Raw genomic sequence first — 16,860 nt, 5'->3', positions numbered from 1 at the left:
TATCACTGTAAGCATATTTCAGTACCACGTTCCCTCCTTCTAAACAATGTAACTCTGCAAAAACAACATTTATATTCCCACACAGGTCACACTGGTTCTGATACAAGCCAGGATGCCGTTGGCCTTCTTGGCCACCTGAGCACACTGCTGGCTCATATTCAGCCAACTATCCAACATCACTCTGTGATGGGTGCTGGGTGCGCAGGGAGTCTACACTCTACCAACATGCATACACTAACATCGAACTTTCTAAATATATATATCATTGCTTTTACATATTAAACCCAAGTTCTGATTGTACATATGTACAATCAGAAAAGGTATCAATTGAAATATAAACATGGCAAAGTTTTAAAAGGCAAGTGTTTAACAAACAATCCTTTAATTCTATTACTATTAATGTCTATGACTGGGGGAGCATAGTTGGAGTTGGAATTCCTGGTTGAAGTGCTCCCATATCTTCCATGATTTCATTAATTTCTCTCAGATCATATAGCAGTCTCCATTTTCCATTCCTTTTCTTGATTACAAACACTGGAGAATTCCAGGGCTAGTCATGGGAACAATATGTCTCACTTTAAGTTGTTAAGCAACTCGGCCTTCAAGTCTTATGTATCCTATTCTTTCCGGATTGAAGGGAAACATATCCATCTCCTTTTCAAGGCCTGGGTAAAAAGGCACATCCAGGTCACCAGGGGGCATAACAGCAAAGGCCTGTGATGGCAGTAGTGGCGGGGGGGTGGGGGGAGGGGGGTTGGGGGGGGGGCGATGGTGTAGAAGGATGGGTGGATGAGCCCACAGCTCCCTCGCTATCTGGCAAACCCCACGTTTCTGACTGTGGTCCTACATGGCTCTTTAAGGCCTCAGAGACTGCTCACCAGGTGCCAAGCAATCCCACTGCAACCTTGTCATTTTTAGTAGCAGAGTCCCACGCCTTGACCTCAATTTGGTCCCATGTTTCACGATCATAAACTGTCTGATTGTTAATAAAGGGAATAAGCTGTAAGGTTACCAGGACAGTCTTTGTTTCTAAGGACATATGATTCTCCATAATGCGTAACTGCTTACCAATAAGGGGCAGTTGTGTGCGCAGGTTCGCTTCTCTCAGTTTGAGCTTCTTTCCAGCTCCGGTGCGCCTATTTCCAGCGACTTTCTATACAAGCTTCTTTGAGCGGTGATTCAAAGATCGAAGCCGAAATTCCTTTAAGTGGTATATTCTTTATTGCAGCGCTGGATGCACGGGGGATCTCTCCACCTATCGTGCATACCCAAAGGGGAAAGCAGTCTTGAATTTATACAATCAATCTATCAATATTCTACAAGCGCCTATACATATGCATTACCTATCCCCGCCTTCCCTCGCTTCTCATGCTAATTAGCCTTTTGGCACCTTGCGCCTGCGTAGAGCCTCCCAAGAATTGTGGGCAGGGGTCTTTGGGACGTGGGCAGGGGTCTTTGGGAGGAAGACCCCGAGTCTTCCTCACAGTGTACTTTTCACCTTTGGTCAGGAATCTGCTGAATTGGCACGTTTCTTAATTGCGAGAGCTGGTTGTTGCCAATTCTTCCGTTTGTTGTATCTTTATAATGAATTCCAATGTCCAATTTTGAGATTTATAGTCCTTACATTTGTTTCTCTGTCCGTCTGCCGCTTCCTTATCATGAGTTCCAGTGTCTTGTTTCGAGATATACAGTCCATGTCTGGGGATTGTCCTTGCCTCCCCAATGCCTCCCCAATACCTCCTTAATCAGCGGTTTGCTGAGTTTGGCTGAACTTATCTTAATTAGGTGATCAGTTCCTGTCCTGGTCCCTGTCCTGTTAGCCTGTCGCTATCCTGACATGCGGAAAACTCCACAACCATAGGGTTGTAAAGTAGGTATACTTTATTGTGGTGCACCGGGCACACTGGGAATAGCTTCCCTCAAAAAGGTGCACGCCTGCCTGGTCGTCTCTCACAACTTTATACATGAATACTGTTACATATTACATGAGCTGTAATGCATATTCATTATTTCCCCCGAAAAGGCAGACCTCTTCCAAGTACTCATTTCTATACTCCCCGCCCTTAGCTCCTCCTGGTTGCGCCTGCGCAATGTAGCCTGGTGGTTGTGGGCAGGAGTCTTTCAGGATGAAGGCAACGAGGAAGAGGAGGTTAAACTTTTTACGTTTCTGGACGTTGACCTTCTGTTGGACAGTATTTAGAAGTTTTTTGTTTATCTTTGCCTTGTTTCCTGCCAACAAGTTGTTCATCCTTCCCTAATGAGTTGTTCGTCCTTCCCTAATCCGTTGGTCTTGAACGATAGCTTCCTTTTTACATATGCTTCTCACAAGGTTCTCATCTACATCCCAGATAATTAGGATATTTTACCATATATGTAGGTAAATATTAATTCAGATAAGTTTTAGCATCTTCCCCATCTCAATTCGTTCCTTTTTTTCTATTTCTTTATTGATGACATAACTTCATTATATCGTGTTGCCTTTTCATCTTGAGGACAGGCTCTCCTCTTTTACCTTTTGCCCCGCAGCACTCCTTTTCAAAGCAACTTCTCATTGGTCAAACAACTTTGCCCGGCAACTAGCAAACACCCAGCAACTTCCATGCCTTAACAGCTGGAGAATAGCAACCTGAGACTGCATGGAGTCTCCTGAATCACCCTTCTTTGTTCCCTCTGAACTCTACATTCCTGATGGCCTCATCGTTAAGAGTCTGATGTTATCATCAACCGTGGGGCTTGTCGACCCCCATGGCCACACTCCCACATCTCCCCCTTCTTTAATAATATCAACCATCTTCTTAGCACAAATTATAACTCCATATATCACTAGCACTTATGAACTGCTCCATTCTTCTGTCTGCCTTAGCAGTCCCTGACACAGTCCTGTAGGAAAGGGTAGAGCCTCTGCTCCATTACAGTGCATGTGTGAGGATCTGCGGTGTCTAAGGGATGTGTGGCGATTTGCTGCATACGCTGTTTCCTGTGGTGTAGAGACCTGCTTGTGGAAGAAAGAGAAAATAAGGCGGCCTGCTCCATGCTGCCTGCGTGGGGCAGGAAGGCCGTGCTGTGAGCGTCCAAGGAGGGAGGGGGGGGGGGGGATACGTCGCACGGAGCGCCGTGGGGGCAGGAAGCCGCATGGCTGGCGCAGCTTCCACGAGAACCCCGCCGAGCCCACCCACCCAGACCGCGGAGCGGGGTAGCCCGGCGCCAGCGCTCTCCCGCAGCGCTGGGAAGCCCCGGCGCGCCGTGGGGCCGCAGCAGGGGCTCCCGGGAGGCCAGGGTCGGGGGGGCCGTGCCGCCGCCCGGTCGCGGAAACCCAGCCTGCGGGGGCCGGCGGCGCCTGCAGAGGGCGCTTCCCCGCCGCGCCGGGGCCGGTGGCGGGTGGGGGCCGTCCCACCCTGTTCACTGCTGTGTCGGAACCGCCGGGCGACTGCCCGGGCCGGGACGGAGGCCTTGCGGCAGGGAACGTTCCTTCTCTTTCCGCCCTTAGGGGGAGAAGTGCTTTCACCGTACGCAGTGTCGCAGCTTCTCAGCCCTGGTTTCTCTTCCAAAGACGAGCAAGCTCGTGTGTCCCGAGGTGCAGGCCCAGAGCCTGAGGGGCGTCACCCAGTGAACTCTAGTCTCCAAGGTTTGGAAACATCAGCCAGAAACCTCTTCCGAGGGTGGTGCTGGAGCAGGGCCACATCTGAGTTCTCAGCCTGACCTAGGAGCCTTCCAAGGTAGCCCCATCCCTTGCCACGGTCTCGGTTTCCCTCCACCAATTTCATGCTTCTGTAACATGCTGGGATTGTACTCTCACCTCAAAGTGCCACTCTGATACACTGTGTTTCGGCACCCTCTGTGGTGAGTACGGTCCACACATTGAAAAAAGAAAGGGCCGTTCCAGGCCTCCATTGCCCAGGTCTTTATCAAGCTGCTTGTCATTTTCTAAGGATCAGACCTAAGTGAAAAATAAAAATAAAAATTAAAAAAAAAAAAAGATCATTTAATAGAATTATATAATTTCTCAAAAGCAAAGATAAGGGGCCAATTAATTGGCTGTAGCTTCAAATTTTTCATTTTAAAATGTCTCTGTGTTTCATGTCAATAGGAGCCATGTGGGGTAATCATGTTCAGCCAGGTGGTTCTGAGTGTCAGAAGCTCTGATCATTATTTTGTTTAATTTTTGTATTTGGACACAGGTGCCATTAACGTACATCAGCTGGTCACACCTGTCAGGTTTCCTGCCTCCCCTCATTTACATTCAGTACTTAGTGGTGCACTATTCTTATCTCCTTTATCTCATTCCTTGTTCCTTCCATCTCATTCCTTTCTCATTTGGAGAATTCAAAAATTGTTTTGGGAAACAATTGTGGCAGTTGTTCTTGTATGTTGCATTCAGTTTGGGCTTCTGTCATCCTTCCGTGTTTTGTACCCTGTCATCACTGCTGGCTGTAACCCATTTGCCTCCTGACTGGTCATCATCCTACTTGTATTCAGGGTTCTTTGTGCCAGTCATAGCTCTCTGGTGTTTTGTCTACTAATGCCCCATCACATGATGGTCTGTGATCACTGCCTGTCAAGCTGGTCAAAATCATCTTATTGTTTCTCTTCTTTTGCTCCATGGCTACCTGCTGTGATTGGCTCTAGCTTGTACGTTCCTCAGCATGGCATTTTCAATTGTTAGAGATATGTATGGTTAGCAACGTCACAAACACAGAAGTCTGACTTGAATTGTCATTGTGTCCAACCCCCTCTAAACTGGCAAGTCCTGCCCACACTCACATGACATGATACGGTTTTCATTGGACAGCTGTGCACATTAGGACCACAGTGGTCTGCCTCAGCCAACAAACCGTGCTGCGGTAAGCACAATGCTAGCACATAAAGTAGATTAGCAGGGTTTATCCTTTTGTTAAGTACAAACCAGTTCTTATAATTTTATTTGTATATAAAGGAAGAAATATGCAAAGAGGAGAAATAACATCTGCATTGAAGTTTTGTTCTGCAGGAGTGTTTTTTAACACCATTTTTCTTTAACATGATGAAAGCTAAAAGCACATTTATAAAGCTGAAAGCAAAGCCTTCGTCTGAAAATTTCTTTGAACTCCCAGAAGTTTCTAGATGTGCATGATAGCTGTCATAAGGTGAGATGTCATGTAGAACCCTCTGTGTCCTTTGCTTTGTCGCAGTATACCAGGAAAGGAGAGGTAATGGAATGAGCAGACACATGTATTACCGATGAGCCAGCACTGGCTTATTCTGGGCATGCCAGTCAGCAGTAAGAAGGATCATTCTGTGTGATCAGCTGTTTCTCTGCAGCTGTATTTCAGTAAATCAGCCTGTTAGGTGTTCAGGTCATACGTTAGCATCAGCAGTTAAAAGAGCTTCAGTGGCTTCCTTTCATGACCTCTGATCATGTCACCATGCTCATTTAAGACAGTTTTGGGAGAGACATAGAAGGGACAAGGTAAATGTAAAAGACTTAGTCCAACTCTATACTACTCGTCACCACTGTACAGAGGCAGAGTGCACTGTCCAAGCTGATGGTGGGCACAGTGCTCAGGCCAAAGGCTTGAACTGCTCTTAAGTTGAGGGAAAAATAAATAAATAAACAAATAAATAAATAAATAAATAACAGGCCACACCTTTAAATTAGCTATAAATGTCAAAATAAAAGCAAAAATTCGTGTTACCTGTTCTTCAGAAATTGCACACTGTTCAACCAAGTATTTTCACACAGAGGTGAAATGTGAGAAGACAGGACAGTGGCACTGAGCCTCCATAGACTGGGAAGAATGTGAACACAGGTCTGTGCCTAGCAATTCCAGGAAGCAGCTCTAAGCTCTGACCAGCTTTGGAGTTTTTTGTATTTCTTTATTTCTGTATCCCTGTACTTAGCTTTTGCTTCTGAATGTATAAGAACTGCAGGTGTATTAGCATTAGCATTCTGAACAGAAGCAGACAGTTTCTAGAAAACAGGACAGGGAGTAAAGTGGACAAAACCAACCAAACAGAAAGCTGGAAGAAAACTGAAACAGGACAGCTGCTAGGGTTTCTAAATAAATTTTGTTTATTTCTTTAAGACCAAGAAACATACTACTGTTCATTTAGTTGACCTATGAGTATTTTAAGTTATACCGGGGAAATAAAAAGGACATACTCTTTATTTTATGACAGTAACAAATAAGCTTAATAGGAGAGCTGGAGCTTTGTCATACCTCAAGGTGTACTAAGAATGTACTGGAATGTTAGTATACGTCACGGTGTATTAAGAACTCCTAGTAGTTTGCCTATCTGTGAAGTCAGAAGGAGGATTAAAATGCTGATTTAAAAGCATACCATGCACACACAAAGTTTATCCTTTCTAGGCATGGTGCCTGCTGCTCCTTTGAGGTCCTGGGGGAACAGATGGAAGTGGGATTCATTCCAGGGGCCTGCAAGATTCACTTTCAAGCCTGCAGGGCCTTTTGTGAGAAAAAGGGTAAATTGTGCTGAGAGTTACAGGCCATTTGCGTATGTCTGTGACCAACATTGGACCTTGTGCAGCTCTAAAAATATTTTGCAGAAAATTAGGATTTCTCAGGGATGAAACCTTGCTCCTGTATGTCACCATTGCCCATCACATATATTACCAGACAAAGCACAAGAAGACTGAGGTACCTTTTCAACTGGTAAATTTTGGTCTAATTGACCTCATATGTTTGTTCTAATTCTATGAAATAATAAATCCTTTTATATTTTCTACCTGGGATAGAACAACTCCCTGCATCAGTGCAGACTAGGAATTGACTGGTTAGGGTGCAGCTCTGCAGAAAAGACTTAGGGATCCCCATGGAAAACAAGCTAAACATAGGTCAGCAATGCACTCCTGTAGTGATAATACTAACCAGTCATTGGATTGCATTGCATTAGTAAGTAGCTAGTAATGGACCCAGCACACAGGGGGATGTAATTATTCACTTTATTTGACACTGATGAGACTGCTTCTGTAATACTTTGTACAGTTCTCTGCCATGCCCCACACACCCTGCGCCCCGATTATATTAGAGGTGTCGACATACTGGAGAGAATCCAGCAAAAGCCCCTAGTATTACTGGTCAGCTGTAACATGCCATATGACGATGCAAAGAGAATTAGATTTGTTTGGCCTGGAGAAGAGGAGGCTTAGGGACTATGTAACTAAAACTAACACAGCTGAAAAGGGGGTATGCAAATTAGATGCATCCAGGCTTTTCCTGCAAGTGCAAAGTGGAAGGCCAAAAGGCAATGGTCTCATGTTGCAAACCAGAAAGATGTTTTTTGACAAATACATTGTTTGCCATGAGAGTGGTGATGCCCTGTGACATGCTGACCAGAGACTCTGCAGAGAATCTGTGTCCTTAGGGATTTACAGAATTCCCATGAGCAAGGCCTTGAGCAACTTTATCTAGCTTTTAAGTTAGGTCTGCTTGGAGTAGAAAACTGTACTGAAGACCTCCAATAGCCCTTCCAAGCCACATTTTTCAGTGATTCAGTGAACCCACCTAGCAGTGGCTTTCTTCTGGTTGAAGACTGATCAGTTCAGTGAAAAGGCTGGAGAACACAAAACTAATACCAGCCACAGGAGAGTCAGAAGGATGCAGCTAACAGGAAGGGTGGTGGCTGAGGAAGGATGGCATGGATGGTCTCTCAGACACCATCCAAGTGAGCTACCCAATCACTTCCTTAGGTGCCCAAAGTGATGACTCCAGGTATAAAGTGCAATATCTTTTTCCCATTATATAGCATAGGATTTTAATCTCCATCATTGAAGATATTTAAAAGCCATCTGGACATAGTCCTGGGCAAGCAGACCTAGGTGGCCCTGCTTGTGGACTAGATCACCTCCAGAGATCACTTCCAGCCTCAAACATTCTGTGATTCAGTTATTGTCATTTAATATGTTGATCTTAACATCTGGTCTAACTCCAGCCACCCAGTTTCACTCATGCCCACAGGAGCATGTTTCCTTTCATGTATCAGTATCTCTAACCCTTATTTATCACCCAAAATATTAGAGAACATTTAAAATCTAAGATTAAAATTTCCAATTAAAAATCTAAACTAACTGTAAATCTGAATTTATCATGTGCATGTTTCCTGGGTATGATCTACTTATTTAGAGTACATTACATAATTAGGATATGTGACTGTTTATTTCAAACCTTCTTAATCATCTTAGTTACCTCTCTGGGGCAATGGAGACCATGAAAACCCTGTAACTTTTTATTTCCACTGTGTCTGACAACATGACCCAAAACAGAAACTTCCCCACTAGCCAGAGAAGCTCGCTTGATTTTCAGATCTTCTTCTTTCTGTACCCTTTCTGGCCACAGGAGACTTTCTAAGAAAATCTTCTGGGTATTTCCTTTCTTTCAATTATTTCCTAAGTACCCAAATCTCATTGGATATGTGAAATTAAGGCTATTGTTATTAGAATCATAGAATAGTTTGGGTTGGAAGAGATATTGAAGATCATCTAGTTCCAGCCCCCTGCCATGGACAGGGATACTTTCCTGTCCTGGTTTCAGTTAGAACAGAGTTAATTTTCTTCCTAGTAGCTGGTAGAATGCTATGTTTTGGCTTAGGATGAGAAGAGTGCTGATAACACCCCGATGTTTTAATTGTTGCAGAGCAGTGCTTATATTAAGCCAAGGACGAGCTTCTTGCTCTGTCCTGCCAACAGGCAGGCTGGGGGTGCAGCAAGAGCTGGGAGGGGACAGACCCAGGACAGGTGACCCAAACTAGCCAAAGGGGTATTCCATCCCATCTGACGTCATGCTAAACAATATATAGGGGTGGCTAGCCGGGGGGAGGGGGCTGGACTGCTCGGGGTTAGGCTGGGCATCAGTCAGCGGGTGGTGAGCAATTGCTTTGTGCATCACTTGTTTGTACACATTATTATTAGTACTATTATCATCATTGTACTATTATTATTATTGTTATTATTATTATTGTTATTATTATTTTCCTGCCTTATTAATCTGTCTTTATCTCAACTCACAGGCTTCACTTTCCATTTCTCTCCCCCGTCCCAGAGAGGGAGGGGGAGCGAATGGCTGTGTGGTATTTAGCTGCCAGCCGGGTTAAACCACGACATTTCCACTAGACCAGGTTGCCCAAAGCTCCATCCAACCTGGCCTTCAACACTTCTAGGGATCAAGCATCCACAGTGTATCTGGGCAACCTGGTCCAGTGCCTCACCACCTTCATTATGAAGAATTTCTTCCTTATATCTAGCCTAGACATACCTTTTTTAGTTTAAAATTGTTAAACCTTGTCCTATCACTACATTTCCTGATAAAAAGTCTCTCCCCATCTTTCTTTGTAGGCCCACTATAAGTTCTCACTAGAGCCTTCTCTTCTCTAAGCTAAATAAATTCAGCTTTCTCAGCCTTTCTTCACAGAACCGGTGCTCCAGCCCTCCTCTGGACTCATTGTAAAATGTCCATGTCCTACTTGTGTTGGGGGCTCCAGAGCTGAATGCAGTGCTCCAGGTGGGGTCTTACAAGAGCAGAGCAGAAGGAGATAATCACCTTCCTTGCTTTGCTGGTCACACTTCTTTTGATGCAGCCCAGGATACAGTTGACTTTGTGGTCTGGAAGAGCGCATTGCTAACTCATGTTGAGTTTTTCATCCACCACTACCCCCAGGTCCTTCTCTGCAGGACTGTTTTCTATCCACTCATTATCAAGCCTATATTCATGTTTGGGATTGCCCTGACTCAGGTGCAAGACCTTTGCTCTTGATCTTATTATTTGATACCAGTATGGATCACTGTCTCAGTTAATATGGCCAACTTCATAATCTTTTGGTCAGCTCCAGGTCTAGGTATAGCTTGTTGGACACAAGGAGCAGTGACCCTAACTTTTTCCAACTCTCCCACTGCAATTTGCAGAGCCGCAGAGTAGTTTGGAAATGAAAGAGCCTGAGAGAGTCATCTGCGAGGGCTGAGAAAGAGTTGGGGAATTATTTTTAGTAGATCCCCACTGGAAAATGGAATGAGGAAAAGGCTGGTCACAGTAAGCAGTGCTGTAACTGGATCTTTGTTAGAAAGTTCCAAGAGGAGGACAAGCAGTGGACTTCAAGTGCCAGTTTGCAGACAGCTTACTGCCAACCTGTTGTTTGTAAGTTTGTGCCAGCAACAGCAGATTTTAAAGATTAAAACTGTCAAGGGAAAACTAATGCTGAGTTTCCAGAGAGCTTGTGGGACTGAATCCTCATCTTCAGTAATAGAGATGAACATAGTTTTTGCCTAATTCTTAGAGACTTTCCTGTATGACTCATTGTTCATGAGATAATAGCAGCTTTATACACAGATGGTTGCAGAACAGAGACACCATTGAGAGGAAAACACTAAGACATCTATGTTCTGCAGATACAGGCACACACATATACACAGATCAACGACTTTATCCACAGAAAGCAGACAGTCAGTCCTGCTCAGTGTGCTCATGCAGAATCTCTGCTCTTTCATGACATAAGAAATCCCTGATGGCATTCAAGTAATGAGCAGTTCATGATGAAGAGCAAAGTTTAGTATCAGTGAAATATTAATGTCCAAATGAGCACACCCAGGGGAAGTTTGGCTGGAGGACTACCTAGCTGGATTGCTCTTTTTAGCTGGCTAAAAGTCTAATTCTCCGTGGGATCAAAAGTTCAGATGCTCTGGGACCCAGCAACCTGTTGTAGATGATCTGGCAAGACCAAATCACACCACTGAGACTGATGCTAAACCAGAGAGAAAAATATTTGAAGGAAGGTTTATGGGCTTTTGTCAGAGACATCTTGGGATATTTTCCTGCTTTTCCAATGCCTCTTCATTTGATCTTGGACAAATTCCTTAAGATGCTTAAAGTAGGTGATTCATGTATGTGCACGTCCACGTCTTTACATGCAAGTAACTTTCAGTTCAACCATTCAAGTTTGGGCATCAGTGCAGCTATAACACAAAGGTCAGTGTAGGTGAATTGTGCTTATGACAGTGGGCCAACATTGCCTCATACAAAACAGGCAAGAGGCAAGTTCCAAAATACAGTGCCTGAACTGGAAAACCTGGCTACAGGATCTTATGGATACCAAAAGTTTTCATGGGCTCAAAAAATAACTGCCCAAAATAATGGAAATGAGCTCTTCTAAATACAAGATACCGTTTCTCACTGGGGAGGATCTGAGCTATCATTAGCAGGAAATCCAGAGGATATTCTTCAGAAATAAGTCTCTGCACCTGTCCTTTTCCCTAGACTTCTGCTGTTAAACATGGCTGGCAAGAGGCTAATAAACCAGACAGACCTGTGTTCTAACCCAGAGCTATTTATATATAATTCACCCTAGAGCTATTAGCTCTACAGGTGAATTATCCTGGCGGGCAAATCCAGTTTAGTCTCAGATGAATCACCACAAGCTGTTCGTTCATGTCATATCACTGTCCCTTTACAGACAGAGACTGTGTTTGTTTAAGTCTGGCTCTAAAACAGTAGGTACAATTCTGGATATTGGCAGATGACACAGGTACAGATGACTAAACCTGCCCTAGAACATCACTAAGTTTTACAGTGGCCACAGTCAGGCAATGAACTGAACATCTGATCTGATCTTATTTTCATAATGGACCTTGTACAAGGAGAGTTCCAATGTCAGCAGAGCCACCTGAACAGGGCTCTGAAACAGGCAGAAATCAAAGGTAAATCTATTCTCTATCATCAAATGCATTGTTGTATTGTGTTTGAAACACATATTTGGTCATATGAACATGAGTCATAATTCTGAGTCCTCTCCCTGGAATGTTTGAATTCCTAGACGCTTAAATTTCCAAGTGTGATACTCCAGAATATCTAGTTTAGGAAGTTACTAAACTGCAGTTTGGTTGACGATGGGATAATATTCAAGGGAAAAACTTCTATATGTTTTCTTGTTCTTTCACTCTACCCCATGCATTCTCTTTGAGTTGCTGTAGTCTAGATTAAGTTTTGTTCTGAGCTTCTGTATCTGTTCTTATGTTTTGGCTGTTCAAAGCATTGGAAATAGTCCTTTCCCATCAAAAACTATAGCATTTAAACATTTTAAAAACTGGTAATATCTTTTATGTACAGGCTTAGAATATTTCCTCTCCAACAACAGAACTAATTTATTCTAGGCAGTTAGACTGCAAAGATCATTTAAAGATCTACTACTACATGTGGTTTCTTTTTAGTCTCTTTCTTGGCTAATTCTTGGCCTCATGATATCTGGTGTTGCTGTGTCTTGCAAATTGGTATGGCCAATCAATTTTTCAAGTGAACCTACAGCAGTCTGTCATAACTAAAAAAAGCTCTCCCATGCACCTATGTTAGCTCCTCTTTTGGAGATCTGCAGGATCTTTTTTTTTTTATTTTATTTTATTTATTTATTTATTTTTGCCATGGGCTAAAGAGATTGTTAGGTGTTGCATTAAATATGGACCATGCTGTTTCTACTGCTGTCAGATGCGGACTTTTGATTACTCCTATAATGTTCTTAGGCCCCTCTTCAGGGAATCTCCACATCTGTACAGGACTTAAGTGGTGTCACTTTAAGCTCCAGATACAATCTGTAAAATCAAGCCAAGAAGGATTAATTCACCTCTGACTAGATGACTATAACTGAGGCTCTCTGCAGCATTATATGAAGTTGGCTTTTTCCCATTCACAGACACCATTTTAGTGACACTAAGGTTTGCTTAAAAGTTTGATATCTAAGACTAAGGTCTTCATCCTAGACTTTTTGGCAGCAGACAGAGAAAAAGGTCCTCTCAAGTTGAGATTCATCTAATTTTAATACAGAATGTGTTCATGTGACACTAATTCTAGAATGGGCTTTTCACTGCTAATTGGAATACTCTCACAGATCAGATGACAGAATATAACAGTTTTGATGGCTCAGGAAATGAATCTGTAGTGATCTTACAGCCAGAGGGATTGTTCTGAGCATCAGTCAGACCTGCTGAGTACTAGCCAGAGAATACCTGCATCCCAACAAGATGCTTTAGGTGAGCTGGAACAGATGATAGAAAAAAAGACTGAAACTAAAAGCTGAACAATTCATTCCAATGCTCTGTACCATTGCTGTTGCAAACATTCATACTTCTAAGATGGCTTCTTTATCTTCCATCCAGTGTCTCTGGTTCTCATATCTTATGCTATATGAAAATGATTTCTATGACCAGAAATCCTCTTTCTTATAATGAACAAGTCATTTCCACAATAATATCCTTTACAATAAAGAGAAGACATGATGCAGAAGCAAGCATTTGTATAAGCCTTTGGTGAGAGAGCTGCTCTCTGTGCAAGTAAAGCCATTCTTCAAGTTGAGAAGTAGGACCAGGCATATCTAAAGAAAATCTGACCACGTAATTATCTGAACAGTGGAATGAGGATTGCTTTGGGGACCTGTTCAAGAAATATACTTCGAGTGACTGAAAGTGATTTATAGTGACTCTGTTATGTACAAAGCCTTTCTGTCGTCAGGTCTGATGTTTGTACACAACCGAAGTGAAATTGTAGTAACAGACTTAGAAAGTAAAATATGTATGAAGGTAGTGTTTACATTTGGACCTGTCTGCTAGTAGATGTAAAGTCCTGAAAAGCTGAAGTTTGTAATTGTTTCAGGAAATGGACAATCCCAGGACTAAAAACCTGCTGAAGGATTTTTCACTGAGAAAGTTTACCTACAGAACATAAGCCACTACAAATATCAGAAAGGTAGATGGGAAAGCAGAACAAGCTAGAAGAATAAAAATAGCAGAGGAAAAAATGTCAGAAACTAACAAAAAAAAAATTAACACTAAACATTAGAAAGAAAAGAAAAATTTGAATAAAATTCATTGTTGTACATGAAAGCTCTGTATTTGTATCTGTGTTCCAACAGGGACATAGATTGGATTGTATTTTCTGAAAAGAAAAGAAAAAAAAAAAAAAAGAAAAAAAAAGTGTTGTTTTTTTTTGGTTCAAATCTAGTTCTTCCCATCTAGCAATGGCACTGTCAGAGAAAACTGCTGAAAGCTGTACATGTATGTATGCCATCATAATCAGGTCAGTTGCTTTTTGTCAGACAAGGCACAGCTGTTGTGATAACACATAATGGTTGTGAGATAAAGTGCGTGTGTGTATGTGTGTGTATCATCAAGGTCTCTCAAACACATGTACAATGAGTTCAGTGCTCACACACTTGCACATAACTAAGATTCTAAGAGAGCAAACTCCCATTTGCCATTCAGATAACCTCTCCAGGGAGGTGTGTTGTCTTTCTGGAGTGTGTGTCAAAGACATTAGGAAGTCTCTGTCGCAACTCATTAAACCAGAGGGCTACTATCCTCTTACCGTCATTGTCCTGGTTTCAGTTAGGATAGGGTTAATTTTCCTCCTAGTAGCTGGTAGGGTGCTACATTTTGGATTAGGATAAGAAGAGTGTTGATAACACCATGATGTTTTAATTGTTGCAGAGCAGTGCTTACACCAAGCCAAGGATGTCTCAGCTTCTTGCTTTGTCCTGCCAGTGGGCAGGCTGGGGGTGCAGCAGGAGCTGGGAGGGGACAGACCCAGGACAGCTGACCCAAACCGGCCAAAGGGGTATTCCATATCATCTGGGGTCATGATAAACAATATATAGGGGTGGCTAGCTGGTGTGGGGTGGCTGGCTGCTCAGGGATAGGCTGGGCATCAGTCAGCGGGTGGTGAGCAATTGCATTGTGCATCACTTGTTTCATACACATTATTATTAGTAGTAGTACTATTACTATTGTTGTTGTTATTTTCCTGTCTTAATAAACTGTCTTTATCTCAACTCACATGCTTCACTTTCCCATTTCTCTCCCTCATCCCAGAGAGGGAGTGGGGAGGGTAAGCAAATAGCTGTGTGGTGTTTAACTGCCAGCCAGGTTAAACCACAACAGTCATTCAGGCTGGGTCCCGGGAAGCTGCAACAAGGAAAATGAGTAATATTAAAAAAGACTTTGCATCCCTGGGAAGGATGTTGAAGGGATCGGGGGTGCAGGTAGTGTTCTCCTCTATCCTCCTGATGGGTGACCAGGACCCTGAAAGAAGGAAGAGAATGAGACAGGTAAATGACTGGCTGAGAGGGCGGTGTCCAGACCAAGGCTTGGGTATTTTGATCTTGGGCAGGCCTTTGAGAAGCAGGGTATGTGGGCTGCTGACAGACTCTGACTCAGCAGGTGGGGCACAAGTGTATTGGGGAGCAAGCTCTCTGGACTGATTACCAGGGCTTTAAACTAGGTTCAGTGGGGGAAGAGAGGGGAGTTAGATGTGACTGAAGAGGGCTGGGGGATGTTGTCTCTGCTGTCACTGTTGAAGACAGCAGGGAAAAACCTCTGAGTTGTCCCATAGGATCATCTGAGTGTTCCTCAAAGAAGGCAATGCTCCTGATAGCCCTTTGGGAATCTTCTTGCATCCCTCTAGAGGTAACTGTACCTGCTGCTTCCCTAAAGTGCCTGTGTAATACACAATGAATGTTTGTTCATTGTCTTTTGTGTTATAAAAACAAGGAGTTCCGTTTGAGGAGCGGGAGTTGTGAAAGCTCCCTGCTGAAGTAAGGAGCTGTATAATACTTGGCTAGACACGATGAAAATTCTTTTGCTTAATGTAACAAAAAAGAGAACCCCCTCCCCTTCTCTCCTTCTGCATCTCAGTTGCCTCTTTTGTTCAAAGACACTGCTGCAAAGCTCATGTAACCATCTCCTGATAAGTTGCTAAAGTGGTGTATCAACATCCTGCCTTCTTGTCTCACGCTGGGCCAACATGACCAAATAAAAACAGAAGTTGAACCACATCGCTGAGGAAGACTACAGCCTTCATCTTCACGACCACCAGAGGGACAGAGACGACCCCCTAGCAACAGTGCGCGCAGTCGCAGAATATACCAGGATGTGCTGCGTAATCCCGGAATTACCAAGATATAAAAAGGGACCCTGGCGGGGGTGAGGTGCACGCCGTTGGCGGAGCTGAGACTCCCCGGCCGCCCAGCGCTGTTTTGCTTGCTGTTGGCTTACTCAATAAATTCCTTTCTATTATTAATGCAATGCTCTCTGAAAATTAATTAAGGGGGCAACTTATAACACCTGTATACCAATGTGTGAAGCATGTGAAATAAACAGGATGAGCTGGAGATGTGTGTATGGTCACGGGGCCATGATCTCATTGCGGCCACAGAGACATGGTGGGGCAGCTCACATGACTGGAACGCTGTCATGGAGGGCTATGTCCTCTTTAGGAAATGCAGGCTGGGGAAACAAAGGGGGGAGTTGCCGTCTATGTGAGAGAGCTCTTAAAGTGTACCCAGCTCCACCTGGGGGAGGAAGAAGAATGAGTGGAGAGCTTATGGGCGAGAATTAAGGGGCAGGCTGGTATGAGTGACACTGTTGTGGGGTTGTACTGCAGGTCACCATATCACATGGAGGAGGTGGATGAGGCCTTTACAAGCAGCTGGAATCATAGAATCATAGAATATCCTGAGTTGGAAGGGATCCTTAAGGATCATCAAGTCCAACTCTTGACACCGCACAGGTCTACCCAAAAGTTCAGACCATGTGACTAAGTGCACAGTCCAATCTCTTCTTAAATTCAGACAGGCTCGGTTCAGTGACCACTTCCCTGGGGAGCCTGTTCCAGTGTGCAACCACCCTCTCTGTGAAGAACCCCCTCCTGATGTCAAGCCTAAATTTCCCCTGCCTCAGCTTAACCCCGTTCCCGCGGGTCCTGTCGCTGGTGTTAATGGAGAAAAGGTCTCCTGCCTCTCGACACCCCCTTACGAGGAAGTTGTAGACTGCGATGAGGTCTCCCCTCAGCCTCCTCTTCTCCAGGCTGAACAGGCCCAGTGCCCTCAGCCATTCCT

General features: G+C 43.8%; 1 long non-coding RNA gene across 3 annotated transcripts in view; it reads right to left on the bottom strand.

Moving 5' to 3' along the window:
* Window positions 1-1,747, bottom strand: part of LOC137841843 (uncharacterized) — a 33,598-nt gene extending 31,851 nt beyond the window's left edge. For all 3 annotated transcript variants that reach the window (XR_011088781.1, XR_011088782.1, XR_011088783.1), the window contains exon 1: window positions 1,069-1,747. This is a non-coding gene — a long non-coding RNA (uncharacterized lncRNA). The remainder of the gene's footprint in view (window positions 1-1,068) is intronic.
* Between the last annotated feature and the right edge of the window lie 15,113 nt (window positions 1,748-16,860).

This window comes from Anas acuta, chromosome 18, assembly GCF_963932015.1.
Source record: "Anas acuta chromosome 18, bAnaAcu1.1, whole genome shotgun sequence".
Taxonomy (NCBI): Eukaryota; Metazoa; Chordata; class Aves; order Anseriformes; family Anatidae; genus Anas; species Anas acuta.
The sequence above is the reverse complement of the archived record's forward strand: the minus strand, read 5'-3'. Positions and strand labels throughout refer to the sequence as shown.